Genomic DNA, 26,707 nt, shown 5'->3' on the forward strand with positions numbered 1-26,707 from the left:
GAAGTTTTGTTCACCCCATGACGGGACGATGGGGCACAGTGACCACTTTTGCATCAGGGTGACCAAAACACTTGACAGAAACAACTGGCGATGGGTAAGGTTCATTTGGGCTTAGCAGTTAAAGAGAAAGGTGATACATGACAGAAAAGTCAGGGCAGGGTGGCTCGCTGCACGCGTGGGAGCATGTGGCAGTGCTGACTCACTTCACAGAGGACCAGGCAGCAGAAAACAGAGCTGGAATAAGGGCTGGACTGTGATCTCTAGAGGGCCAACCCTCGTGACCTAATTCCATCAATGAGGCCCCATGTGCTGAAAGTTCCACAGCCTCCTAAAACAGCACTAACAGGCTGGAGAACCAGACCTTAAAACATAGACCACAGGACACATTTCAGATTCAAATTCCACCATGATTCAAATTCCACAAAGAAGGAGGAAAGACTTCTTCTTTCCTACAGAACACTGCCTTAGACTTTCACTTCTGCTTGGGAGGAAGGGGTGAAGGCAAACCCCACTCTCCTCACTCTTCCTTGTGGGTTATCCCCTGCCACTATTACATGACCCCTGTCCTTTGACGTTTCTGTGTGGCTCACAATGGTAGTTCATCACTGGTCCAGTGACAACATCCTCCACCCCAAGCACACACCTCTGACTCCAGCCGAAGATATCATTTCTGCTTCTGATAACACATGACTGGTGAAGGAGGACCCACCCACTGTGCACAGCATTCCCTAGTCAGTCTTTGTGCAACTCCCTTCAAATCCGTTCACAGATGACCATGTCTCCAGGAGCAAGAAGGGCAAGCCCAGGCAGCAGGGATGGCAGTTTTGAAGGAGAAGAAGAAAAGAACCCATTGCCATTCCCAGGAAACCTTTTTGCACAGCTTCCTACTCCTGCATCTCTATCTGGTTGCTATTGGCAACCAGGCAATCACATTTTTCTAGTCTCAGATATAATCATCATAATCAATATAGGGTATTTATCCCACTCTTTGGTTTCAAAGAGCTTGAAGCTTTTCCTACTTATTATTCTTTCTTCACTAACATGGGAGAGGATGGGAGGGGGGCTGTCTATTTATAAGGAGTGGAGGATAACCATTTAACAGGTTAGGAAACTGAGGCAATGAGTAAAAAAGGTGATTTAGGAAATGCCCAGAAGAAGAACATTTCTAACAGTGAGCAGCATTTAGATAGTGCTTCTAACATTCTCGCATTTAATTTTATGACATCCTTTCTTAGAAGCAAGCTCTCCAAAATTTGATTCTTCTTACAGATAAAGCCTAGAAGAGTCACACGGCTTGTTATGTCATTGCCTGGGTTAGAACTTGGGTCTTCTGAGTCTCTTTGAGTAGCTGCTTTAAAAAAAATATCTCTATAGCATCTCTTCAAAGAATTAAAACAAAGTAATTTTATTGTGTCTCTTTTGTAAGTTATCCACACACCGATGAAAATGCTTCCACTATCTTATGGTGAGCAGCATAGCTCCTCTTACACATGTGATTCTTCTTTCTAGTTCTAGTTAATATATATGCCACAAGGGCAACAAGGGCACAGAGCAGCTTTTCTTCCCGCTGTGCTAGGAATTGAATTCATGGCCACACATATGAGGCGAGTGCTCTACCAACGGAGCTACATCCTCAGCCACAAGAGCTACATTTACTCTCCGAAATTCTGTGAACATCCTCTCACTAGACTCAAAAGCATGGCAATGTTTGTGACTAGAAAACACGTATCCCTTCTGACAGCTATGTGATATTACCTGTTACTCCAGCAACTGGTTTTGATGCCATTCTTTTGTCCCAGCAACAAAAGCAATACTAAAAGCATGCCTTTGGGGTCCCTGAAGTGGTCAAGGCATACACAGCCTTCCATCCTAAACACCCGGCAAAGGCTCAGGGAGCCTTCGTTGCTAGTCAGTGCTACACACGCAGGCAGCTGGAGGTAAAAGGACGGCAAATAAAACAGAAGCAAAGGAGAAAGCACACGGCCACAGACAGAACTGCTCTAAAACAGAATACTGTCGATGTTATGCACAGCGTTCATTTCCCTCTGGAGCCAGCATAAACCCCACCAAGGGAAGAGAGGGAGGGGCTGGCTGGTGTCTAAGCTACACACCATTCTCTTACTGCTTTCCTAACTTACAGCAGTGTGCATTCTGTCCCTTAGAAGGAGGGGTCCCTAGGCAGCAGACCGGACCTGGGATACCCCAGACCTACTAAGCAACAAGGTGCAAGGACTAGGGCCAGCCTTTGACTTTCGCATACATCACGCAATGCCTCCTAGAATTCTAGAAAAAAAACTACTCAGTGGGAAAATTCCATCCATAAACATCACTCTACTCAGTGGAGTAAGCAGAAGAGAAAAATTAGAAACAAAAATGGCCAACATGTTGAAACTTAAGCTAAGGATATACAGAGAGAAAAGCTGATGGCTGAGGTCCCCGCAGATTGATGATCGGTGCCAAGAAACCAATGAGAGCCTGCTTAGAACCTACCAGAGGCAATTACCATATAAGAGCTCCAATTTGGGCCCTCACACCACGCAACTCACTCACCACCATACAGCCTTGCCCGATTCCGAGGACACGTTCCAACCTGTTTTTACTCTCCTTCTGTTCCTATGTTTCCTCAACTTCTGGTGGGTTAGTTTTGTCTCCTGTTTCCTGATCCTAGCCAGTAGCAGATTTGCTATCAAATTTTGCACTCCCAGCATCCACTGGGATGCTGTGCTTCCAACCTCACTTGGTCTCATTTTGGTCACAGTTGGCACTCAGTGCTCACTCCCATGGCTTTCTGTTCAGTTGAGGTATTACCACTGCCTTCCACGGGGTCCAGTCCATATTAACTAGGATATTCCAGCTGCCCATGGTGAGAGGCAAGAGGGTGAGGCATCATACAGTCTATCCCTTATATCATTAGTTCTCAAACTTGACATTCGCATTCTTTAAGACACAAATCAGTGTGGGGCTTTTTTGAAGTTCTGCTGTTTTAACTGTCTCACAATGGATTCGCAACAATCCCCCTTTCCTTTATGCAACGCCTGCTCCATTCCTAAGAGCTTGCCGTCTGCTGTCTCTTTTCAGCCTCACAGCATCCTTGGGCCACATGCAATCAGATCAAGACACACGAGCCCCATTTTTTCTGTACTCGGGGACACTGAGGCATGTGGTCTCTGCAGATGCTATCCTAAATGTCAGTATCTGCTTTGCTCTGACCACCTTCAGCTATGGGACCTGGCATGAGCTTGACTAAGTGTAGGGATAAAAGAGTTGAAACCCAGCCGCTTGTACGGATGGAATACTGGGATGAGGGTGGTCATAAGGTCCCCATGAAGATTTTTCACCGATAATGAGAAATTCAAACATAGCAGTTTAAACCCCTCCTTCCAGCTGCTCAGTTCTTGTGCTGGAGGAGATAGACCTAAGGTCCAGCTTCCCAGTCTGCTCCATGTTTCTCCTATGCATCTCATAAAAGGCATTTTTGGGAGCATCATTGTCTTCTGCAATCTGGACACATCATCCTCTATCTTTGGGATACAGGATATTTGAATATAATCAAGAAGTACGCATGCCTTTCCTCAGGGTTCTAGGCCACTTTCTCATTTGGAAGGGCCAGCCAGCCTTCTCACTGAAGTCTCCCTAAGACTTGCAGGCCTGGCTCTCTGGCTGCTGGTCCACAACTCCTGCTCAATGTGTACCCATAGCCCCAGGGGGAAAAACACGGAAGGAAGGAATATAACCAAGGAGGGGTGAGGGGAGAGATTCTGAAATCTGGACAACATCAAGAGCCTGTTTCCATGGCAACTGCTCCTTATTACAGTTGCTCAAACTGCAGCCTGTTCCAATCAGCTCTGTGGATATTGCCTTCAGCCAGCCTGGGCGATGGCCCCTACCTGGCCTCGTTCTATCCCAGGAGAAAGAAATGGAGCTCCAGAGACATCTGCAGGACCACCATCACCTTCCCATTACCCCAGCCCCTCCATAGAAAGAGCACACCAGGAGAAGGAAGCTTTGCAGGAGGAAGTCTGTGGAGGGTGGGAAAAGCAGAGGAATATTCAGTGGTGGAAAATAGAAACCAAAGATGAAGCCTGATGTTAGTGTGGATGTCACTGGGAGTGGCTATTGGGGCCACCTATGTCATGAGGATACATGTCTTTATGATGTTCAGCCTTGAGCATCCACATGATGTCAGCCACCTTGTGGGTATGGCCATGTTGGACACATCTACCAAGATTTCTTCTCTTCTCCTGCAAAACTCTAAGCTGAAACCAAAGGGCAAATTCTGTGAGGTAAAGGCCAAAGCCAGCGACTGGCAGGCAGGAGACAGGAGCCGCTTCCCACCATTTTTGAGGTGGGTTTTGGGTGGGCAGGAGCTGCTGTAGCATTCCCTACCATTACTGCTGACCTGAAGGCTTTATGATGCAGGGGCTCCCCTACCCCAGATGCCTCAAGTTCCCAGGAAATGACTGGCGACTTACAGGTTTCTTCACTCTAGAGATGGATTCCAGAGGCAAGAAGCTTTTCAAAGTCACTTGCTGGGTCAGGTGTCAGTCTAGGAATTTTGTCCCCAGAAAAATAAGCTCACTTCTCTGGGAATGCTCATAGCTAACCGTCCTTCTTTGTCTCATGCCCATCTGGCAATCACCCCCAACACACTGCAAATCAGATGACATATGACACATTGCACTCTGGCCTGCTCTGAAGCGAGTCTGTCTACTGGGGACAAGGGGTCTGGTTTATATTTTAAGCAGCTCAGTGAAAAATGGGGGGCTGATGAGGTAAGGCAATGGCATGAACCCCGCACAGCTGTCTGGGATAATGACTTCACCCAGCCGTCCTGGAGCCAGGGGCTGGAGTGCAGAGGAAGGTTTGCCCATGGATTGTAAGCCATGGGACAGAATCAGTCCATTTAGGAAACTGTCCCCTCTGGAACATGCATGTGTGCTCAAGAAACACAGCAGGAGCCAAAGGGACAGGAGATCCCATTTCTAACCCTTGAGAAGTCCCAGAGAAGAGTCCCCATACAAATCCCCATGCTTCTCTCCCAAATTGTCCCATGGAGAACTGGGATGCTCACTTTCCATTGCTGACTGATGAATCAAGAGATTAGAAGGACCTAAAATCAGCATATGGCAGACACGGTGAGAAGGTTAGCAGGCGAACACAGGATTGGAGAGACTGAAAGACATTTGCCATCAGCTAGGAAGGACCTATAATTCTTAGCCATCCCCTCAAGCTGTGACACAGTTATGTGTGGTGACTACATGGGCTCCATACTCTACCTTAGGCCAGATATTGGGAACTTGTGGTTGATTTAGACTGTTGATCAACTCAAAAATGCAGGAGACATGGAGAGTCTCTGATTTGGATATTACTGGGCTATCTAGCTCTAAGGTCCTGTGAGTGCTCTATCCAAACACCAGCATGAGTGATTCTAAGGGCATTTATTGCCCATCTCAACCTTGGGCCCAGTACATAGGTGAGAAACAGTAACCTCAAGAGCATCCTTGCTGGTTCTCCTTTCTTTTGTCCTCTGAATTCTCAGATGTGGATGGCTGTGCTGGCCCTGTCATGAAGAAAGTATAGTTCCTGTGAGGCACCAATTAATACAAGGCATCTACAATTTTGAGGGACATCCTGGAAGTGCAATGGCCAGGACATGAAACACAGAAAGATTCTGCAGAGTCATGTATTTGCAGGCTCCTTCCTTCTCATGGTCCTGAGATGAATCCATTAAGGATACCAATGAAATTAACTCCTATAATATAGAAATCAAGCAGGAAACTATGTGACCTCTCTCTCCCTTCCCCATCCTGCACACGTGTGTGTGTGCAAGAGTGTGTGCATGTATGTGTGTTTATATATATACACATATACATATACATAAGTGCACATGCTCACAAATGAAATAGCAGTAACTGGTGACGTGTGGGTGGATGTGTGAGAGTGGGGGAGGCTATGCATGTAATTATGCAAAACTCAGGATCACGAGTGGAGGAAGAGTCGCATCTGAGGCAAAGAAATCTAGGTCTGTAGCTCTAGCCCTAAAGCCCTTAGCCCACTGAGTCCTAGTTGTTCTCTTCAACATCTGTCTTATCACAGAATTCTCCCTTCTCTCTCCCTCCCACATCAAGCCCATGCTGCTAACTTAATGCACCTGAGTGGCAGAGAAGCTCAGAGATGACACCAGAGATCCAGGCACACAAACGCATTCAGCCACTGTCACCGCCCTGTGCGGCTGGCAGAAGGGCACACGAAGCAGAAAGGGCAGCCTGACGAACTGAAGCTGGGGCTCTTTACACTGAACAGACAGCCCCACCTACAGTGCCATCCCCATGGAGAAAGACGAGGTTGGGGGAAGACACAGAAGAAGTGAAAGAGACAAGGGACCCCGTGACCAAGGGAGGAGGGAGGCCTGGAAGTAGGCTGAACTACATCCATTGCGGTTGTGCTCCTGGAGGATCAAGCTGGTGTCCTGGGAAGAAGCCAGTCTGGAGCTGTGGACCTTCAGGGAGGTGTCTCTGTGCATCTGATTCACATATCCGCAAAACAGCTTGCATGGAACTTTGTGCATCCCAGGACAAAAGCGTGTTTGTCAATTTGGGTTAAATGATGATTACGACCACAGATCCTGGGCATATTACCAGCCTTGGAGTCTGTGACCACCCGGGACTTTATCTATGTGTTGGAAATTATATTAATTAATGCTCATAGGGTGGTCTTCATGACAACCCATAAAAAAGTGCCTGGCATAGTAAGAGCTGATAAATATTCATCTGCTTTATTATAATTTCCCAGTCTCCTCCCACCACCATGATTTAAAATGACTCAGCCAGAAAGGGAGGAGGTTCTATGTGTACAATGTGATTTATTACTTACCACACAGCTATCGTTCCATTGCCCAGTTTACCAAGGAACCGGCTAGTTCCTCAACCACTCATTGCAATCTTTGTGTTGGGTGACAGCTCTACCTAGATCATCTCCGTGTTAGTCTAGTGGATATTTAAAAGTATCTTCTAGTGTGCTGGTAAGACGGGGACTCTGATAGTAGACTGTGAAATTATTTTTGGCCACTTGCTAGTAATTGGGCTGGTTTTAGTCCAATGTTTGGCAAAAACTCAAAAGGTTCTGTGGAGATTTAGATGTGCTTTAATCTTCCCAGTCCTCTTCTTTGTCTAATGGCTCTTTCAAGAGATCTTAGGATGGTAGCTACCAGAAGCAGGGTGGAGCATATGATTGGGGAAGAGGCTAATATCTTTCCACAGGTACAAAATCATAGTATCTGCATTAGCAGGAGATATATAGGTGATTAATATGGTTAGTAGCAACATGATATATGCTGTATATCTTCCCTTTTTTAGGGGGAGAGTGACAAGGCCTCACTCCGTAGCCCAGACTGCCCTATCACTCACAGCAATTCCCCTGCTTCAGCCTCCCAAGTGTTGAAATTATAGGTGTAAGGGTTTGCTATAAATTTGTAAATAGCTGAAAGGAAGGTTTTCAAATGTGATAACCTCAAAGCAATGATACATATTCGGAATGAGGGATATTCTGCTTTCCTGATTTGATCATTACAGTGTTTGTATATGTATCAAAACATCACTTTGTGTCCTGTAAGTATATACAATTAGTGTTTGTCAATCAAAGATAAAGAAGGGCTTATGAGTCCTTGTCTTTGTCAGAATAGCAAACTAAAAAGATCTGCTCCAGATAAGGGATCACTTGTGGACAGTAAGTCACTGATGGACTTGTCTTGGTTTCTCTGTGTGTTCACTTGGTGTTGTGTTTGTTACTGTTGTTGCTTTGAGCAGAGTTTTTGAGACAGTTTTGAGACAGGCTAGCCTCAATCTTGAATTCACAATCCTCCTTTGTTCCATGAAAGACAGAATTAAGATTCGTGTGCCCACTTGACTTTTACAGGTTTGTATGAAACCTGTGGCCACACTAATTCCTCAGTTGACATTGAGATGAACTGGCATGTCCCTTTACACTCCATTCAAAGCAGCGATATGAACCTGTGCTTATTACCAAGTCTAACATGCTTTAATATTGCTAAGAATGCTAGTGCTCTCTGGTTCATTTATGCTCTGGCACCATTCATGAGCTGAAATTTTCATCTTTGTCTCTGACCTGGAGGGAATTGAGATGCAGAAAATAGTCTCAGCCAGATCCAGCCACCCCAACACTTGCAGCTGGCAGGTGCTAGAGATGCAGGCACATGGCTCCTAGATGCGTCAGGCCTACCTAGAAACCACAGCAGCCATGCTTGCCAGAGTCATTTCCCAGAAGCTCTGGCGATGGACCTCACCTCTACACACTGGTCTCTCAGAATGTGTGACCATTGCACTTTAGAATATATGAACATGCTATTTGGCTGTTCATATTATAGAACACAGATGTATGTGAAGATAAGTATGCAGTATACATATATGCATATATACATATATTTACACACCTTTTTATTACACACACACACACACACACACACATTCTTCTACAAAAGGATTCACATAGAAACCCATCCCATTCACCTTAGGTAACGTGTTTGCTAGGGATGTTGGTGAGAGAATGAGAGGCATTTTCTGCTGCTCAAACGGTGTGCAGAATCAAACCTTTGCAAACTGCTAGTAAAGGTGCAATTTCTAATGTCAGAGGGTCACATGACAGGCAACCAACCAAGTTTGTATTTGTAATTCTTTCTACTCTTTCTCCTTTTTCTTTAAGTCCCTAAGTAGCTTCACACCACACACACACACACACACACACACACACACACACACACCTCTGATGATCTTCCATGCTCGGCTGACTGAGGGATTACCCAGGTGAGAAACATCTGGTTCCTGACCCTAGAAATCTCCTAACACTGAGTGAGCAGTATGGTTCCTTCTGAAGCTTTATGAGTGAGGACGAATGCATTTGGCTGGCTAATTGGAAAACCTTACTCTGTGTGTGCATGCAAATGAATCTGTCTGTGTGGGTTTCGCCATGCTGTCATAGACATATATTTATCTTCATAGTGGGGTCATTTACACACTCCAAATTGCCCACAAGTAAGGCAGCCAAAAAAACGACTGAGCTTCAACCTGAAAGAAAACACCAGACTCTCCAGATTTTAGCCTTAGCTTACCTTTCCCGGGGCTACATGGGGATATTTGGTGTTAAAGCTATACCATCCCCTGAAGTCCCTGAGAGGTGGCTCTCAGTCCTGGGAGGCTGTTGCCTCTCAGAGCAGCTGTCAAATCACTGCAGACCAACACAGCACAGCAAGCAACACACAACAGCGACTTCGGGCAGCGCTCTCACCCCACACCTGCTGCCCACTGAAGCCTATGCTACTGTCTTTAAACTCCCCATCCTGAAACCGCTTAAAGGAGCTTGACAGGTAATTTATTCCGTGGCAAAGGATAGCAATTTCATTGTCCAGAGGCAAGAGACCCAACTGCATTGGAAAATCTGTACGCTCAGGGAACACAGGTTTAATAAGATAACAATCCCAAGTGCGCAGGCTCGTAATTCTTTGGACTCTTCCATCCCTTTCCTAAAGCTACCAGGCAAATGTTTTTACACAGTTTCCTTTTGAAAAGGCCTTCCAAAGGACCTCCACTGAATAAATCAAATGTTTCAACATGAAGGGTGATTACTGGGTACTTCTGTGTGGAAAGAGCTAACTACACGTGGGTCAGGGCATGGTAGCTGCTGTGGAATGAATGTCTGTCTGTAAGTAGACTGTTTTTAAAAATTGTATCTGACCTCTTTGCAGCCACCCTCCTGGGATTTCCAGGGTTTCAGGCAGACACCTGGGGCAGACGCAAATGATGAGCCAAGGGGGACGATAAAAAGAGACAATACTTGTTTCCAGAAGCAGAGTTCAAGACCACTAAGGACTCATTTTTTTTTTCAAAATATGCTAATGGCTATTCTCCCATTTGATTCATTAAAATTCATCCCTGGTAAGTAGTCCACTATCACTTCTATTGTGTCTCTGTGAAAAACTGCCAAGACTGGGAGTGTCAGAGACCCATCTACCCAACCCTAGAATAGCAATGGTGGAGCCTGGGCTCCTTCTGGCAATTATCTATGTGCATGGCCTCAGTTGCATAGTGAGCCCTCATCTAGGACAGAGATAGAACCGAAGTCCCCTACGGGGCTTCTCTACCCCCTCCAGCTAGCATCTGCTCCGTGAGGCCACGTATCACTCAAACAGTAGCCACGGAACATTCAGGCTTTCTAAACCTGGCTTTGCCACTGAACTTGGGATAAGATCTTGGCCAAGGTGTTTACTCCATTTTCAGTATTTCAGAGCACTGGTCTACATGGCGGGCTGGGCGTTAGCAAGGTCATTGTTAATTCTTCTGGATCTATATGGTCTGACTATACCATGTCCTTCACAAATGCTTATTAAATCAAACTGAAAATAACAAGAGAATTCTCCCAGCTCACACTCACCTTCCCCAGCTAGGAGCACACTGTGCTTGAAAACACAGGCCACCGCGCACGGAGCTCAAGGCTGTAGACTTCAGCATTTCCATGGGCTCATTCCACGAAGCTCAGCTTTTTGGGGGTAGTAATGAATGAGATCCTTTTTTAAGCTCCGCTTTCAGAGTTTATTTTATGTCTTTTTACATTTCATATCATATTTGTATAAAAATATCCTGACTCTACCACAGTATAAAAACCTATTTAGTCAAGTAGCAATCCTCTTGCTTTGGCTCCAGTTGGAGAGATTATAAAAGAATGGTCTACCCGAGGCCAGCAAATGCTTAGTGTCAAAGAAGGACGGTTCCAAAGGTGACAACTTAACAAGGCTGGAGTTCTGTCTGGGCTCTGTTTTAGGAAGGCCCCTCCAGGACAAGAAGTGCCAATGTGCCTCATGAAGTGATATGCCCTCAGCCCCTTGAGTGAAAATGCACACTGAAGCTATCTATGCCCCTGTCCCTGAAGCCATCAGTCACTGAGCCAGAGGTAAGAGGAAATGTCACTGCTTGAGGCTGGGCAACCACAGGTTCACTCTCCCTTTGAGGAAGCCCCCCCTCATCATCATCATGCCTATCCTTCAGGACTCCCTGGAAGACACAGACAAAAGAGAAGACAAATCGAGCTCGGAATGGACAGAGTTAAAAATCTGTAAATGCCACTGGCCTGGATTTTAGTGCCCAGCCATGGAGGTGCCACTGGCCTGGATTTTAGTGCCCAGAGCCACAGAGGTCCCAGAGTCCAACAGCAGCTAAGGCTGCAAGTGCAGATGACATTGGATATCAGCAAGCAGAGAACCAGGAACGAAGGGAGAGGGAGCCTGGAAAGAGAAACATCCCCCACCCCCAGCATGTTCTCCCAAGTTCTAACAGATGTCCTCCCACCCCCTATCTTCCTGGGAATGCCTCAAGATTCTGACTTTCTCAAATGGGCATCTTTCCCTGCCACCTACGTTCTCTCTCTGGATTCCAACCTGCTGCTTCACCATGGGATCTTTCCTGTTCTTTGTGGGTTTTCGTTTTCTTTTAGACACTGACCTTTGTTGCTAGTCTATCCCCATCACATCCAGGAGGTACTTATAACATGTGCCCTATGACTCAGGCCTGGCTGGAATGCAACTTGTAGAATAATAACCAAGCCCTAGACCTTCTTAGGTCAAGCTTAGAAGTGGGTGTAAAAATTGTGGCTAACCATGGGACCCCATTTCCCGACGAGTGACATTCTGCCCCCTAAATTTTCTCTCTGACCTCTATTGCTATAACTTGCTATGGTATGACAGATTTAAAGGTATCGGATGTTGGAACAAGGAAGGCACCATGAGCTGGCCTGTTGGCGCTAGAATGGTGGTTTTCTTCCTAATGCTGTGACCAGTTAAAACAGCTCCTTATGTTGTGGTGGCCCTAATCCTAACATCATTTTCTTTTTAATTCCTAGCTGTAAATTTGTCCTATTATGAATCATAATGTAAATATATATCTGTGTTTTCCAATGGTCTTAGGTGACCCCTGTTAAAGGGTTGTTCAACTCCCAGAGAGGCCATGACCCACAAGTTGAGAACCACTGTGAATAGAGGAAGCGCCAGGTCTGTTTTCTGGGCCTGTACTGCAGCCATTTTCCTCTAAAGGTCCTCCTGACTTTTTGGCAAAAGAGTTTGACCAGCTGTGGCCTGCTGTCCCAGGCCAGTGGTCTTCACATTTCATACTCTCTTTCTTCCTGGGTCCAGATCCCATAGTCTGTGGAGGAACAAGAAGCCACGCTCAACAGGAAGAAGCTACCTTTCAATGCTCCATGTCTTTCCTTTCACTGTGGCTGTGTTTTGATAGCAAAGGCTAACCCCACTGGCAGCGTGTTAGCCATATCTTTCATGATTTTCTGTTTTGATAGCAAAGGCTAACCCCACTGGCAGCGTGTTAGCCATATCTTTCATGATTTTCTGTTTTGATAGCAAAGGCTAACCCCACTGGCAGAGTGTTAGCCATATCTTTCATGATTTTATGTTTTGATAGCAAAGGCTAACCCCACTGACAGCATGTTAGCCGTATCTTTCATGACTATGACAAGAGACTCGAGGAAACAGCTGGAGAGGGAAGGTTTATTTTGGCTGCTGTTTTTGGAGGTCAGTGGATCAGATGACCACGTTGCTTCTGGGCCCAGGGAACAAGTGGAATACCCTGGCAGAAAGGCATGGCAGAGGGGAGCTTTTTACCCCCATGGCATCCAGGGAACAGAGAAAATGACAGGAAGAGAAAAATATAGCACTCAAGAACATGTTCTCAATGACCTGCTTCCCCTCCCCCCCCCCTTATGCCCTGCTTCCTACATTTCTATCACTTGCAAATAATGTAATTAAGAAATGAACCCGTTCATGGATTAAACCATGAGTGGAGGCTGAGCCCTGCTGGTCCAGTCAACAATTCATGGTGCTACCATTTGGATATCAGGCCTTGAACACGTGAACTTTTTGAAAGGACACATTACATGCAAACTCCAACAGCAGTCATTTTTTCCTTATATCTCATTCTTCTGGGGGTCGGGGAACCTTACTACTTCCTGGGCTGCTTTCAGTTGGTGGTTGCAAAGTCCTAAGCCTGTCTAAGAAGTCATCAAGTTACTGAAGGTCTAGATCCATGGACCCATCTCCTCAGAGTCCACCACCACCGCCACTCCGTGTATTCTCTCTTCCCTCAGAACATAAGACAACCTGGCAGCTCCAGGACCGTGGTCCCTATGCTCTCTTCTCTTGGATGTTTCTAGATTTCCAGCTGCAGGCAGCCAGCCATCTGTTTTCCTCTGCACGTTCTGCCAACACCTCCGCTACTGCTGCTTCTGGTCACGATGCTGCTGCCGATGTCCCTGAACTCAGCCTTCCTCTATATATGTCTTTCTTAATTAACCAGCTGTCTGCATCCATTGTTTCTGATGCAAAAGGGAAGACACCGCTGCCGAAGAACACACTGGAGGAATTTCGCAAGACCGGCATCCTACTTCTCTTGGGTTCCCCTTCATTTCTGAAACTGATACTTCTCCCGAATTAAAATGGCTTTGGCATGGCTTCTTTTTTTAAAAAAAAATATGTGCCTCCATTCCAAGATACACAATAACAGAAGGATCCCATCATGAGCAGAGGGGGCTGTGAACCTACCAGTACCAATGAAGCTCTGCCTCGTGCATTCCCTCCAAACCTTAGTTTCCCCCTTCTCCTCAAATACCTCTGATAACAAACTGAGCCCAGTCAAGGTCATTTGTGTGAACTCCAACACACAATCTCACTGGGTTTCAGCCTTCCTTACTATTGTTTCCTGGGGTCTGAAAGTCCTTTATTTTAAGACTCTCTCTACCCCGTACTCAATCCTTTTCTTCCAATTTCAAACCTGAGCAAACCATCTTACCTCCTCTGCAATGTCCCTTCTAAAATTAACTTACTGCCTGACAAGGAGGACCCCATTCTGCATTCTGTGCATTCTGATCACAGGTAATTTTAGCTAGCATGTAAAAGGATATAGGCCTTGATGTGGCAGATATCCTGATACACATAGACATCAATCTATGTGAAGGTCCGTGTATGTAAGCTTAGTCATGGGGCACTTGCCTAGAAAGGGCAAGGTCCTGGGTTTAATCCTCAGCACTACACACATCAATTAGATTTAAAATCTTGAGAAGGAAACGCATGTAGGAATGTCTGTGTTGACTGGGGCGGGCTGGCTAAGATGAGGCTGAGTCTACTGGTCGGTTTGTAAGTGCAATTACATAATCCTCTGTATTCCTCACATTAGCGCATTCTCCAGACCACCCTCTGTGGAGCCTGCATGCTGAATTGACTTTCTGGGAGAGCAGAAGAACCAGGCATTAGCTTTAACATATTCACCTCCTGAAAGCTAGCCCACCAGGTCCACTGAAGGCCACCTTTCCAGAACTTCGTGCTCATTACATCACTACATCAGTGCATCATGACACCAGCAGATCCAGCCACTCAAACCGCTTCACCATCTGTGCCCCGACACACACTGTCTAGCACCCAAACCTACCTCCTGCTTCTTCTGCATGCAATTTCCAAAGCAAATGAAACATTTTGTCTGGAGGAATTCATACCTCACACCAGCTTGATTCTGTCTCTCTTGGGCCCCCAGAGCTTTCTCCTACCGGCATCTGGGTAGGTGTCCAAGCCTTGGTATCAACTCATTCAGCCTCAGTTATGTCCCATAGAGCACCCTGGTTGCCCACTTCCATAGCAGAAGGGATAGCATTTCCATTATGTGAGCCGGAAATAAGGACCTTCGAGCAAATCACAGTCAGCCATATACTCTATGGCACTCACTTATGGGTAGAGGCCAGCGTTTTTCACACACAAAATGCTTTGAAATTTTACTACATTTCAAAAAAGAAAGAAAGAAAGAAAGAAAGAAAGAAAGAAAGAAAGAAAGAAAGAAAGAAAGAAAGAAGAAAGAGAAGAAAGAGAAGAAAGAAAGAAAATGAGGGTACATATATATTTTACCAAGATTTTCTTGATGTCATGGCCAAAGCAGTTCAAACATACTGTACTAGCCGGGCGATGATGGCGCACGCCTTTAATCCCAGCACTCGGATCTCTGTGAGTTCGAGGCCAGCCTGGTCTACAAGAGCTAGTTCCAGGACAGGCTCCGAAGCCACAGAGAAACCCTGTCTCGAAAAACCAAAAAAAAAAAAAAAACAAAAAAAACATACTGTACTGGCTATTTTTCTTACTGTGACAAAGTATCTGATGGAAATAAGGAAAAGGGGATTTCTTTCTTTCTTTTTAAGGGATTTTTTTTTTTTTTTGGTTTTTCGAGACAGGGTTTCTCTGTAGCTTTGGAGCCTGTCCTGGAACTAGCTCTTGTAGACCAGGCTGGTCTCGAACTCACAGAGATCCGCCTGCCTCTGCCTCCCGAGTGCTGGGGATTTTTTTATGATTGGTAATTTTAGAGAGTCCTGTCCATTACAGAGGGGAAGGCATGGGATGCCCTTACACTTAAGGAGGTACAGGCTGGAGCCGGCCAGATTCCTGTAGATGGCGAAGCAGAGTGCAGGGAATCCTGACCTGACACCTGACCTTCAGCTCACTTTCTCCTCTCATTCCACTGGAGGGTACCATCCATATTCAAGGTGGGTCTTTCGCCTCAGTTAATCCTCTCTAAACACCTTCCCCTGCACACATTCAGACACGTGCCTCCGTCTCACTATAACCTCGCAAAGCCCCACGTTTCCCCGTCTTACTCCTGCTGGTTCCATTATACAGAGAAGGAAATGGCCAAGGCCACTTGACCTAGGTGAGAAAGATTTGTAATTCTAGCCCAGGACTGCCAGGTTTGGGACCCCGTGGACCCTTTGCCACAATCCATGGATGCAAGCAAACACCTGTGAATTACTCAGCAAGTGGGAGCCTGGACTTCCATCCTCTCTCCCCCACCTCCCCACCCACTCGCATCCATAATGCACATTTTCATTAGCTTCTTTGCCCAGTGATCTGTTGCTTTGTTATATTAGAATTGCAAACAAATGTTCTCATTCCAGCCTTCTCTCCCCCTCCTCCCCTGCTGGCATCTCGAATTCAGCATTGATTTTTCTGGCCCCGCTCCACTGCCTGACTGACATTCCTGGATGATTCCCCCTTGGAGACCTTGAGCTGACTCAACAGGCTCCTTCACTGGAGCCCAGAATGAAACAGCACATCATCCAGAGAAGCTGAATTGGTTTTTGTCCTGTCTTTTTTTTTGATCTCAAGGGCCAAGACACAATGACCCTTGGACTCCATCTTTATTACCCAAATGATGGCTATATACTCTACGTCTATCCATCAAAGTACTCAATAGGAAGAGGACGAGGTCCCCACAAAATGCCTGTTCCTGGGAGGTGGGAGTACGCGAGTTTTGATCTAAGCACTAACATTCGCAGTAACTTGAATTCCTGTAGATGAGAAGGTTACTCTGGAGCAAAAAATGTTTCTCAGGGTCTAAGGAAGATGAGTTGGACTTAGTGGAAGAGGGCTGTGACCGGCTGTTGTATACAGAAGAACCATAATCTTACAATCTCTTAACCCACCAGAAGGCTCGTCTCAAGAAGGAGAGCTTCCCTCCCAAGTATAAGAACCAGCACACACACACACACACACACACACACACACACACACACACTTTATCCCTGATTTCTGATTCTGAGAAATATGTGGAGAACTAGGTACCAAACAGGGCAACGTTTTCCTGTCTGAGCTTCCATTCCCAGTGCATGCTGAACTGTGGGTTGCTGTGCTGGCATTGACCAGGAACTACCACTCTGCAAACACATTCCACTTTCAGCAGGGATGGGCCCCGCAGTGTTATACGGATGCTAGCGGCTGTGAGCTCAGGACTATTAGGTTTAAAAATACTGTGTCAGATTGTTAAGCTGATAGCTTGTGTTCACTGTAGTAGGAATTTTTACATCATGAAAACTGCATTATGCTATATACATAAGGATGTGCACCGCCCCCCTCCCCATTACCCAAGTGTAATAAGGAAGAAACCCAGCTATGGTATCAACTTAGGTGGTGGCAGAGGCATGGAAAGATCAGGTAAGATGGAGGCAAGTCTTTGATAGTTTAGAAAGCATAGCCAGGAGGTGGTGAGCCACAGTGAGAAGTCCAGCTGCCTTTTCACTCCCCTGGGGGCAGGATTTATCCCCCTCGTGTCCCTGGTTTACAGTGCCCCTGAAATGAACCATCTGTGGTAGGAGGTTTTGGACTGAGGGCTCCTCCCTGCTTCTGAGCCCCCTCAAATGGTAGCGCTTGCTTTGCCGTGCTGACCTGACTTGAATTTAGAGTGTGCTATTGGGAGTAGTCAGGCTACAATCCCACATCATCAGACTTGTTACTCTTGGTTTACTGAGAACCCAAGTCACAAACCTCATGGATCTTAACAAGAGACCCGAAGCCCAAACAACTACAGAAAGGTGTAAAGTTTTTGTGGCCCAGTAAATCTCTCTGCCGATGCAATAATCCAAATCAGACCAAATCAAACTGAATTAGAAAAATCCCAGGTTTAATGGATGCCAGCGCTCCCAGGTGGCCCTTCAGGCACCCCAGGGAGGAAGACCAGGAAACCACAGAGAAGGGAAAGGAGAACCTGAAAGACCACACGTTTGTTCTCTGAGGGAACAGTTTAAATAGCCTGTGGGAGTGGTCTTGACCCTCTCTGGGGAGGAGTCACCATTTGGCAGGCTTTCTCGGAGGTGGAGTCTGGACTGAGACAATTCCCAGGGGAGGGGGGGACTTGGGGTGGAAAGTTTTACCCAAAACATTTTAGAATGGATGTCAGGGGCTGGGGTGGCACTTCCAAACAAACATCCCAGACTCTTGGATAAAGGGGTGCCAGGGGGTGCCAGGGGGCTGTGGCAACACTTGCAACCAAACAAAAGGGACACCAGGAATGGCATGGCAGGAATGAGGAGAGACAGAGGCCTGAACTCTAGACTGAGAGAAGGTCAAGGTTGAACCTCACTCAGTGGCTGTTGGCATAGTCAGCTGGCTAACTTTAACCTTGCTGGAAAAAAAAATGGAATTCAAAACCTGATCTTTGATGATAAGCCAGGTCTGCTACTATAACATTGAATTCAGTTTCAATGACTAACCAAAAGTCTGATCCTGGATGATAAGCCAGGGGTCTGCTACCCGTACAGTTGAATTCAATTTCAATGACTAACCGAAGTACCTAGTAATTGCTTAGGTCCTCAGTACCTTTCCAGGACCCATTAAGAAACCCTGTCTCGAAAAACCAAAAAAAAAAAAAAAAAAAAGAATTTATGAGAAATAAAAGGCATAGGCTCTGCTTTTGATGAATTCATCGGTTAGCTATGGAGAATAAACATAAGCTGAAGAGACTCAGGGTTGGCTGTAGACAAAGAGCACGTAGAATCCAATCTGCAGCCGAGAGCTCTTTGCCTGTTCTTCTGCCCACAATTTCTGGTTCTTAAGAGATGACAGGACCCACCCACCACCGCCGCCACTACTATCAGTCTTTCCGGTTAAGTTTCCAGAACCTGACCAGTAATTATTTTCTTCAGGGAAGAAACCGCACCTGTGTGAAGTGAAGCTGCCGCGCCTAAGAAGAGGAGTGAGTGTTAGATTAGAAGTTGCTCTCTCTCACCGGGCTCTCCTGACGCGTGTGGCTGCCTTCCTCTGACAGGCTCCTTGACATCTTTACCCAGAGCCACAACTGAGGTTCCATCAGTGCCTGGACACGGGGCAAAGTTGTCTAACAATGCTGTTGCCACTAAGGCAAGATCATTCTCTCAGTCTAGTGATCAAGAGAAATCCAGGCTCCTTCCAGTCAAAGATGCCAGTGGGTGCTCCCCTAGCAGGACTCAGACATCTGAGAACTGCTTAACATGTTCTAGAAGATGCCCACTCACGCACAGTATACGGAGTTCGGCAGTCTCTACAAGCTAGGGTTGTACTGTTTCCTCAAAACTGGGCGTGATCATTGCCCTTTTGAATCAGAGCAGTTATGGTCAGCTGCAAGAGAACTTCTGGAGATCACTAACATTTCCTCATAGAAGGAGGAAGGGGCTCAAAGAACTCAAACACCCTCATAAGAGTCTCACAAGGCCCTCCCCCTTCCTGAGCTCACAGGGGAAGTAAACAGTTGCCTGGGATTCTCTGGTGTAGCTTTTCACGGGTCAGCCGTGCTTCAGGTGGTACTCTTAAGTGGTGTTGTTGCCCATAAGTTGCCCAGGGCATTTCCCAGTTGTGTATTCACCTTTCAGTTGCCCACTCTTTAGTAAGTAACCCCAATAACCCATTGGTTCAGGAGATTGGAGCGGATGGAATCTCTCCTTTTTGGAGGTAACTGGACATTTCTTTATATTTCCTAAAGAAAATTATGTGACACCCGTTGATTGTGGATGTGTTGAGAGGGTGTTTCTCGGGTATTGAACATGTGATGAAATGCCCATCTCAGTTCCTTTTCCTTCCTGGATACTAACTCCTGCTTGTCATCGCTCCGATCTTTCTCCCACCCACCAAGGAAGATGACTGTCCCTTGGGTTCCTTCACATACAGCTGAGCGCAGTAGCTGAGTGAGTTCAGGCTTACACAGGACGTTGTTGAGAGGGCTGGAGCTGGAGTGTCAGCCTGGGAGCATGTGGCTCTTTTGTTACTTGATGTCATTATGCAGTGTTTGTCTTCCTAAAAGTGAGAGGCAGCAACGCGGCCCCAGCCTCCCCCTCCTCTTCTAGGAATCCATACCACATGGTTTCCACAGAGGAGAGGATCTTCTCCCCGGATGTAGCTAAGACTTCCCACAGAAGCAGGCACTATCCCGGGGATCATCAGGAAGGCAAGGACCATAAACAACGCTAATACATGAGTTCTTTTGTTAATGGGGAGCTCAAAGGGTCCATTAGTTCTGTTACTGTTTCAGCAGCAGAGAGAAGTCTTGCTTCCTTTGCCACCTCTCCCCCAACTCCTTAGTCATTCAGTTCAAATGAAACTGGGCTTGGGGAGCCACTGAGGCTAGGACCCCAGTCAGGGGAGCAGCCCAGCATCCTTGAAGCAAACAAAACAAAACAAAAAACAAGACTCAACCTGCTGTAGAAACACCCAGCATCCCCAGGAACTCAACACCCTGCCCCCATGGTGGGTCTCATCAGCCCTTTCTCTAGAATTTCAAAATAATCTCTGTATATTCTTGAGTAAGAACTGTGTTCTATTGTGACCTGGGCTCCCTGGGAAAGTTGGAGGGCCAGAGGCTCCGCTTTGTAAATGTAGTTGTTATGTCTCTTGCATCGTGGTTCAGGACACCAGTAGAGGCTCTTTCTTTCAAAGGTCACCCAGTCATTCAATGTTTAGAAAGCCTTTAGGTCATGTTCCCTTTTTGACCTCAGCCCCTGAGGTGAGCCCAAAGGTCCTACTTGCTACCATGCTCATTTAAAAACTGAGAGGACTCTTCCACCCTACAAGAGATCTGGTCTAGAAGGAAACTGAGAGATGAGGAGAGGTCAAGCCCTGCTCTCTCCAGGTCAGACTTACTCTCCACAGCTGAGGCCTCAGGAGTCCTGTGCAGGTGGGTGACTCTGGGCCAGCTGGATTCTCCCTCCAGCAACTTTGCTGCTGATGTCCCTGAATTGGGCTCCCTCTCAGCTACACCCCTGTGCTGTTCCTTGGGTTATCACGGGGACCTATGACAGTGGCTACTAACTACTTTGGTTGGAAGCATTTTAACCAACAAAAGCCTATGTGCTGGGCAATGCAGGAGGCATTTGGGGAGCAGAAAATAACAGGGAACATGGGTATGGGTCCCAGAAAATCAAAAGAGCTAAACAACATATAGAAACAAATATGAAAATAAATATTTTTTAAAAAACCAGAAATTCTGTTCCCAAGTGGAATCTTTAGAGAGGGTTCTTGCATTGTTTTCTTTGGCAGGGGGAGGAGGGGACTCACATTGTATTTCTGACTGTGCTCTGATGTGCCTGGTGGACTGAGCGGGTGGCAAAATGTCTCTGCCTGTGGAAGGTCTGTCTAGAAGGGGAGACAAGAGTCTCACTGTCCCAATGAGACTCTAAGTGACTGAGTGTAACCAGGCTCCTACACTGCTTCCCAGTGCAGCCTGGAGCAGCCTGGGTATGTGAGACCTTGCAGGGGTGGAGATGTGTAAGTTGTGCGTGTTTACTGGTTGGAAGTACTTCCCTGGAGACATAGCCAATGATCCCATTCTTCCCTAAATTCAAAAACTGTTATATTCTCCATCCTGGGGTAGATTCGAAGTGTCAGAAAGCAAACCATGACATCACACTCTCTTCCCCACCAATCCCCGCCCCTTCCAGCAAGGAACCCTGGAAGGACTCTCAGGAGAGCCTTAACCTTGTCTCTTGGCTTTATTTTTTATCTCAAATCCGGCTTCACCACGGGAGTCAGAAGGAACGTAAGAAGATGTCCCCCTCCCCTTACTCTGACCAGGGGACCATTTCCAAAAGAACTTAAAAATGTTTATCTGTCCTCATCTTCCACATCCAGGCATTCCGGCACTGAGTGATGAGCGAGAAGAGGCAGACCAGCATGGAGAGATGGACGAGGGAAGAAGTATGAAAGGCCAAGCTTCTGCCTCCTACATTTGTATCCCACCCTCTAGGATACTTTTCAAGGTACTTCAAGGCCTCTGCACCCAGGGAGCTGGAAGCATGCCCATATCAACCAAGTATGTATTAGCATTAGCCAAGAGGCAAGAAGGAAAAGGTAAGTGTTCTGATGCACATACACACACACAAACAAACAAACACAATGGTAGCCATGATGAGTTGGTGGAAGGGGTGTTTAAATAGACATGGCAGAGGTGGTTTTGAGTCTCAGATCCTCCCTAAAATGGTCCCTGGAGAATACTCACATACATACATGCTCACACTGCTTGCGAGGTGAGGGCCAAGGCTCTCGCTCCACGGTTCATGGCCCCCTATCAGTCACACCCATAGAAAAAGAAGCAAAGAGAGATGTGTGTGCTTTTCATTGAGCAACTCTATTATAGTCCAGGCTTTCTAGGCTGGGAAGGGGAAGGGTCAGGGAGACATGAGCATCAACGCAAGGGGTCAGAGGAACAAGTATCAGCTGCAAGACGGCTCCCAAGATGGTCGGAAATGAAGGTCCTAATTACATTCCTCCATTGGTGATGACCTCGGGTCACCACGCACCAGCAATTATTTACTCTGGCAAAGTGATTAGGGAATTTGGGACCAGGGAATGGATACATGTTGGGGTAAAGTCACGTGGGACTTCCGAAGATGAGGGGGGCAGTGGGAATGCCACTCTCCTTTTGCATCTGCTTCTTCCTAATTAGGGTCACCACAAATACCAGTTGGGGAGCTGGGTACATTGCCTTATCTTTTTCTACTTGTCTGGAAGCTCAAAACTGATGAGAAAGAAGAAAAAAGAGAAAGATGGGTAAGGGCTAAAGAACCAACTTCTCACCAACAGATACAAATGCAAATGAGAGATAAACCAGAGAAGTTCCGGCAAATGATGGAAGTAAAGCACTTAGATCAGGGCAGCAGAGGGTCAGGGAGGCAAGAGATACAAGGTGCCGTGAACCCTAAGCTAGGACAGAGATTGTGGGCCAGGAGCCCCAGACATCCCCAGAGCAGCAGTAGTCCCTGGGAGTTTGCTAAAATATCTGTCAATCAGGCCCCACCTCAGCTCTGTTTACTTGGGGATGTGCTCAGGAATCTAGGAGTGTGCAAGGAAGGCAAGAGGTCCCTGAAAAGGTGCCACTCACACTCTAAGAATCAGCTTGCAAGGAAAGAGAGCTCTGCCTTCCCATTCAGTCCTTTGCCTACCCCAAGCCTTTGAACCTCCTCCCTGAGACTAGGCCTCACCTTCACCGGTACTCAGCAATGTTGTCCTGGACCCTCCATCGGTAGAAATAGCCTCTGAGCTCGAGATTTCTTTGGAAAGAGATTTAGGTTTTCACCACGAGCTGGACAGACTCTTGTTACTGCTCCCTGGTGTGGACAGTGTGTACTTGCTTGCTGAGTGGCCAGCTGAGCCCTGGGCACTCATTATCATCACATACTGCGGTCTGTGGGCATCACTAATGCTGTAATTGAAAGTCGAGGATGCTTCGAGTACCTACTGTGTACCGGGACGTGTCCTCGGTACTTCTCACACACTACCTCACTCAACTTTCCTAATGCAGAAGAAAGCAGGTTCTGAGCGGCAACGTCACTTAGTAAGGGCCACATGACAGGAGTCATCTCAAAGTTCCTGTTCTTGTTCCTCACTGCTTCTGCCTTCTCAACACCATCTAAGTATTAAAATGACAAGATCTCCTCGTTTTCTTTGACGTTGACCTGCAAGTCACAGGCCAAAGCAGTCTCACCACACACCTAGAGGGAGCTAAGGTTCTGGGAGACACATGCCGGTACTAACAGAAGCCAGCGAGGAAAGATGCCAGAAAGAAAGAATGTCAAGAGGATCTGACTGATTTGGGGCTGGATTGTGCCCCTGACCCAAGTTTATATAGAAAACCCAATGCCCAGAATCTTAGATCATGACTTTATCTGGAAATGGCTTTTTAAAAGGTAATTAAATTAATATGAAATAATTAGACAGACCCTAATCTAAGAAGACTGGTATCCTTCCAATAGGATTAGGATACACACACACACACACACACACACACACACACACACACACACACGAGAGAGAGAGAGAGAGAGAGAGAGAGAGAGAGAGAGAGAGAGAGAGAGAAGGCAGCTATCCCCAAGCTGAAGAGAGAGACTTTAAGAAAAACCAGAGATGCTTGACCTTGAACTTCCAATGCCCACAGCTGCCATGCTGGTGCATTAGGACATGTAGTCCATGGTTCTTTGTTAAACCAGCCCACTGCTCCTGCAGTGTAGGCTCGAGGCATCTGTACCCTGGATGGATGATGGAGGTAGCCAGGCCTCAAGGAGACAAGTTGCTCTGAGAGACAGCATGGGCTGTCTGCCTGGGACACCTGCTGTCTCAAGCCTCATCTGGATTTGTCCATCTTTATGATGCCGTTACCTGGGGTGCCATAGCAGCCATTCTACTGTCTGCTGCCCTCCAACAGGTGCCAACCAGTTTGGGAAGCCTGGGGTTGGAGACCTACACAGCAGAGATAGAAGGTCTCCTTCCAGAGAACAGGTTTACAGGGCCCAGAGGAGCACTGGCTCTAAGGATGGTGTGAAGGAACTGGAGAGAGGCAGCTGGCAGCTTTTGTGCTCAAAGTAGAAAATAAAAGGAATGAAAAGGTTAACTCATGTTGAATTGTGCCAGACTAAATCATGCTCACACACATAAACACACTCATATACATACCTATACATGTACACACACATATACATATACCCATAAATATGCACACACGCATATACACCCTCACATATATATATGGACATACACTTATACCTGTACACATTCATATACACACACCCATATACATACTCCCTCTTTCTCACACACACATATACATACACACAAATAGATAGACCCACATTCACTTATATACACTGAAAGACTGCATTCATACCTGGAGACAGGCCAAATCCCAATATATTCACGCACAGGCATGCACATGTGCACACCCTGGGTGACACACATATGCTCCGCCTGCACATCTGCTGGGAGCCCACTGTATGTGTGCTGAGTGAGCACCCTCCTTGGAGGATCCCCACTTTGCATTCTCCACACACCCCTCTTTCTGGGCAACAAATCTGCATGGAATGCGCAGCTGTGAAGAGAGCTAGGCAAGCAGAGACGATGGCTGCCAGGACCATCCATGTGGCCTAGTGAAAGGGAAGGAGGGGACTGGGGTCCAGAGAGCCCACAGCTAGTTTTTGGTGGGATTGAAGCATGTTTCTCATGGGCTAAGATCAATCCTCAGATCTTCAGCTCTCTTGCTTGGCCACGTCCACTAACCTCCTCTCCCCATCCCCAGAGACTTCAGAGGAAGGTGGGAGCATGTCAGATTTTGGCAGAATAAGTTTAAGGTCCACCTCTTTCATCTATGACTGACCGAACAGGGGTTGACAGAGGGCAAGAGGGAGATGGCACTGTTTGTATTTACACATTCTGACAGCTTTGGGGTCTTCTCTGTTTTCTTTTCCTAAAGCCCGAGCAGTCGTTCTGAGCCCCTCTGTCTGTTTTTCGGGAGCGAGAGGTTTGTGGAGGTGCAGGACTCAGCCTCAGCAACCAGCGGCTAATCAAGCGGGTCTGGACAGCGATGGGATTAAAGTCGGCGGCAAATTTTATTACAGAGCTCTAACTGTGCCCAGATAAGTGTGTGACGAGAAGATAACAGCTCAGCCGTGAGCCAGCAGGCCACTGGGGAGCCCTTAACAGACTGAGCCTGCGATGGGCCGTGGCAGGGTAGGGGGGGACAGCACACATGTGTTGCCTTCTTTCCTAACTGTTGCTGTGACCAGATACCTTGACATACTGCAGCTTAAGCAAGGATTTACTTATTTTGTCTCATGAATAAGAGATTGACTTCAATATCAGAAGAGTCTCTGTACCTGAGGCCTTTGTACGATATCAGAATTGCTAAGACTTATAGAGGACCCCTCAGAATGAACTTTATAAGTGTATTTTGAATTATGAGATGCCCATGAGCCTTTTGGGAGCAGGAATGGAATGTTTTGGCTAAAAGTGATGTGTTTGGGTGTCAAGTTGACAAGGGTAGGTTTGTGATAGATAGTAATCTTCATTGTCAAGCTGATTAAATCTAGAACCATCTAGAAGATACATCTCCGAGTGTGTCTGTAGGAAATTCCCAGGAGGGGGGATTAACTAAATGGGGAAGACCCACTCTGAATGTGGGTGGTGTTATTCCATGAAATGGAGTCCCAGACTGAACGAAGAAAGCAAAGTCCAGCTGAGTATTCTTCTCCCTCTCTGCTTCTTCACTGCATAACATAACTAATGGCCCTACATTCTTTCCACCATGCCTTCCCAGCCAGGATAGACTGCACTCCATAAAACCATGAGCCAAATAAACCCTTTGCTAGGCATCCTGACACAGCAAGCAATGAGAAGAGCAACTAACGCCGCCAGGGGGTAGATTATGAATTAACCCAAAGTGGCAGGCAAGAGAGACCCGTTTACTTGTGTCTTGGGACCAACTTTACTCTGCTGCCCTGGAAGACCTTAGGGGAAACTGAGTCATACCTTCATAAGGAGATACCAAAGAAGCTTCTCTTCTCTTCTCTGGATCGGGAGGCGAGGGGAGGGAAGGGAGGGGAGAGGAGAGAGCGCCGAGAAGCAGAGTCCCCCGAGACCTCTCTCTCTCTCTCTCTCTCTCCTCTCTCTCTCTCTCTCTCTCTCTCTCTCTCTCTCTCTCTCTCTCTCTCTCTCTCTCTCTCTCTCTTTCATCTTCTAAACTTACTTTGTGAACACTGGACCTTGTTGTTTGTATTACATAAACAGGGGATTTGGAGATTTCTATCTACTTTTTGTGAATACCGGAAATGACTTTTAAAAAGGTAATAGTGAAGCTGCTGTTTAGTCTGCACATAGACACCATTTATACTAATATTTTACATGGAGGAAAGTAATTTTCTGTCAAATTAACACATCACCGAAAGCTAAACTACTGATACGCTTGCAAATGTCCCACCATCTCAGCCACTTTTATTATTTCTGTGACAAAATACTTGGCAAGAAGCAGCTTTAGGAGAAGAGAGGCTTATTGTGGCTCATGGATTGGGGTGGGGTATCACAATCCACCATGGTGGT

At 46.6% G+C, this 26,707-nt stretch overlaps 1 protein-coding gene and 1 long non-coding RNA gene across 2 annotated transcripts in view; one reads left to right on the forward strand and one right to left on the reverse strand.

Moving 5' to 3' along the window:
• Window positions 1-9,940, forward strand: part of LOC119806995 — a 39,361-nt gene extending 29,421 nt beyond the window's left edge. The window contains exon 3 of the long non-coding RNA XR_005284291.1: window positions 9,758-9,940. This is a non-coding gene — a long non-coding RNA (uncharacterized LOC119806995). The remainder of the gene's footprint in view (window positions 1-9,757) is intronic.
• Window positions 1-26,707, reverse strand: part of Plxna4 (plexin A4) — a 446,194-nt gene that overhangs the window by 304,052 nt on the left and 115,435 nt on the right. The gene's annotated exons all lie outside the window — the stretch shown is intronic.

The sequence above is a fragment of the Arvicola amphibius genome, chromosome 2 (assembly GCF_903992535.2).
Source record: "Arvicola amphibius chromosome 2, mArvAmp1.2, whole genome shotgun sequence".
Taxonomy (NCBI): domain Eukaryota; kingdom Metazoa; phylum Chordata; class Mammalia; order Rodentia; family Cricetidae; genus Arvicola; species Arvicola amphibius.